At 56.2% G+C, this 2,500-nt stretch overlaps 2 non-coding genes and 1 pseudogene across 2 annotated transcripts in view; all 3 read right to left on the reverse strand.

The window, feature by feature from the left end:
- LOC146142990 (large subunit ribosomal RNA) overlaps positions 1-179 on the reverse strand; it is a 3,679-nt pseudogene extending 3,500 nt beyond the window's left edge.
- Positions 180-427: 248 nt separating this feature from the next.
- Positions 428-581, reverse strand: LOC146142991 (5.8S ribosomal RNA). The gene has a single exon (XR_014499179.1). It is a non-coding gene; the product is annotated as a 5.8S ribosomal RNA (ribosomal RNA).
- Positions 582-828: 247 nt separating this feature from the next.
- The window catches only part of LOC146142992 (small subunit ribosomal RNA), a 1,811-nt gene continuing 139 nt past the window's right edge, over positions 829-2,500 (reverse strand). Inside the window, exon 1 of the ribosomal RNA XR_014500244.1 lies at positions 829-2,500. This exon is cut by the window's right edge and continues 139 nt beyond it. This is a non-coding gene — a ribosomal RNA (small subunit ribosomal RNA).

The raw sequence follows: 2,500 nt of genomic DNA on the forward strand, positions 1-2,500 counted from the left end.
CGAAGCGCGCCGTGACGAATTCCGTACGCCACAATTCCGCGCACTCCAAAAGCGCGCGGATTCGGCGATGGGCACATCCCGCTTCACTCGCCGTTACTGAGGGAATCCTCGTTAGTTTCTTTTCCTCCGCTTAGTAATATGCTTAAATTCAGCGGGTAGCCTCGTCCGACCTCAGGCCGAAAGTAAGGACCGGGACTATTCTTCCCGTTCCGCGCTCGCCGTCGGCGCCGCGCGCCGCCGCGCACCTCGATTCCCGCCCTTGAGCCGCCAGCCGTTGGCCTCTTCGAGGTCGACTCGCCGCCGCCGCGCGGGATTCTGGTCGCGATGGTCGCACATCGTGCCGTGCTGTCTTGAGCGGGACGGGCGCTCGCGCGTCCGACGCCGCAGCAGCCGCGCGGAGAAATCCCCGCGCGGAACGTTTGCAACGCGACCCTGAGGCGTGCGCGGCCCCGGGATTGACCCGAGGCCGCAATTTGCGTTCAGAACGTCGATGCTCAATGTGTCCTGCAATTCACACTAATTCACGCAGCTAGCTGCGTCCTTCATCGACTCACGAGCCGAGTGATCCACCGCCAAGAGCCATCCACGATTGTTTCGCTCGCACAGTGCCTCGCACTAAAGGGTGACAAAATATACCGCGCCGAGCGGTCGGCCAGGCCGACGCTTGAAGCCGGAGCGCGCGGCACCGCGGCACTCGACGCGCAAACATTACCGGGTGACCGAATCGCCGGCCGGCGCGCCGCTCCTCGCGGGTCGGGCGCCGGGTAGCAAAAACTTTTTCTCTCGCTTGTCCGAGTTTCGCGTTCGCCGAAGCGTTTGCGAGACCGTTAATGATCCTTCCGCAGGTTCACCTACGGAAACCTTGTTACGACTTTTACTTCCTCTAAATGATCAAGTTAGATCGTCTTCTCGGACGCCGGCTCGACCGTTGCCGGCCGCGCCAGGTCCAATCGGAGGACCTCACTAAACCATTCAATCGGTAGTAGCGACGGGCGGTGTGTACAAAGGGCAGGGACGTAATCAACGCGAGCTAATGACTCGCGCTTACTGGGAATTCCTCGTTCAAGGGAAATAATTGCAATTCCCTATCCCTAGCACGACCGGGGTTCAGCGGGTTACCCAGACCTGTCGGCCAAGGCGAGCACATGCTGATCCGGTCAGTGTAGCGCGCGTGCGGCCCCGAACATCTAAGGGCATCACAGACCTGTTATTGCTCAATCTCGTGTGGCTAAACGCCACTAGTCCCTCTAAGAAGTTAGACGCCGACCGATTGGGTCGCGTAACTAGTTAGCAAGCCAGAGTCTCGTTCGTTATCGGAATTAACCAGACAAATCGCTCCACCAACTAAGAACGGCCATGCACCACCACCCACAGAATCAAGAAAGAGCTCTCAATCTGTCAATCCTCACTGTGTCCGGGCCGGGTGAGATTTCCCGTGTTGAGTCAAATTAAGCCGCAGGCTCCACTCCTGGTGGTGCCCTTCCGTCAATTCCTTTAAGTTTCAGCTTTGCAACCATACTTCCCCCGGAACCCAAAGACTTTGGTTTCCCGCAAGCTGCCGGAGAGGTCGTAAAACTAACGCCCCCCGATCGCTAGTTGGCATCGTTTATAGTCAGAACTAGGACGGTATCTGATCGTCTTCGAACCTCTGACTTTCGCTCTTGATTAAAGAAAACATTCTTGGCAAATGCTTTCGCAGTCGTTCGTCTTGCGCCGATCCAAGAATTTCACCTCTAACGGCACAGTACGAATGCCCCCGTCTGTCCCTCTTAATCATTACCTCGCGCTCCGAAAACCAACAAAATAGAACCGAGGTCCTATTCCATTATTCCATGCACCATTATTCAGGCGAATCGCCTGCTTTGAACACTCTAATTTTTTCAAAGTAAACGTTCCGGCCGCCGCCGACACTCAGTCAAGGGCACCGGCGGAGAACCGGAGGTGAGGCCAGGACGGCCAGTACACGCCTTGCGACGGACCGGCCGCCTGCGCCCAAAATCCAACTACGAGCTTTTTAACCGCAACAACTTAAATATACACTTTTGGAGCTGGAATTACCGCGGCTGCTGGCACCAGACTTGCCCTCCAATGGATACTCGTTAAAGGTTTTAAAGTGTACTCATTCCAATTACAGGGCCTCGTTTAGAGTCCTGTATTGTTATTTTTCGTCACTACCTCCCCGCGTCGGGAATGGGTAATTTGCGCGCCTGCTGCCTTCCTTGGATGTGGTAGCCGTTTCTCAGGCTCCCTCTCCGGAATCGAACCCTGATTCTCCGTTACCCGTAAGAACCTCGGTAGGCCAGTACCGTACCGACGAAAGTTGATAGGGCAGACACTTGAATGATCCGTCGCCGGTGCGAGACCGTGCGATCCGCAAAGTTATCCAGAGTCACCAAAGGTTGCGGGCCGAAGCCCGGTCGGTTTTTGGTCTGATAAAAGCACGCCTCCCGCGAGGTCGGCGCTTCACGCATGTATTAGCTCTAGCATTTCCACAGTTAAC

This window comes from Ascidiella aspersa, chromosome 5 (assembly GCF_963924565.1).
Source record: "Ascidiella aspersa chromosome 5, kaAscAspe10.2, whole genome shotgun sequence".
NCBI lineage: Eukaryota > Metazoa > Chordata > Ascidiacea > Phlebobranchia > Ascidiidae > Ascidiella > Ascidiella aspersa.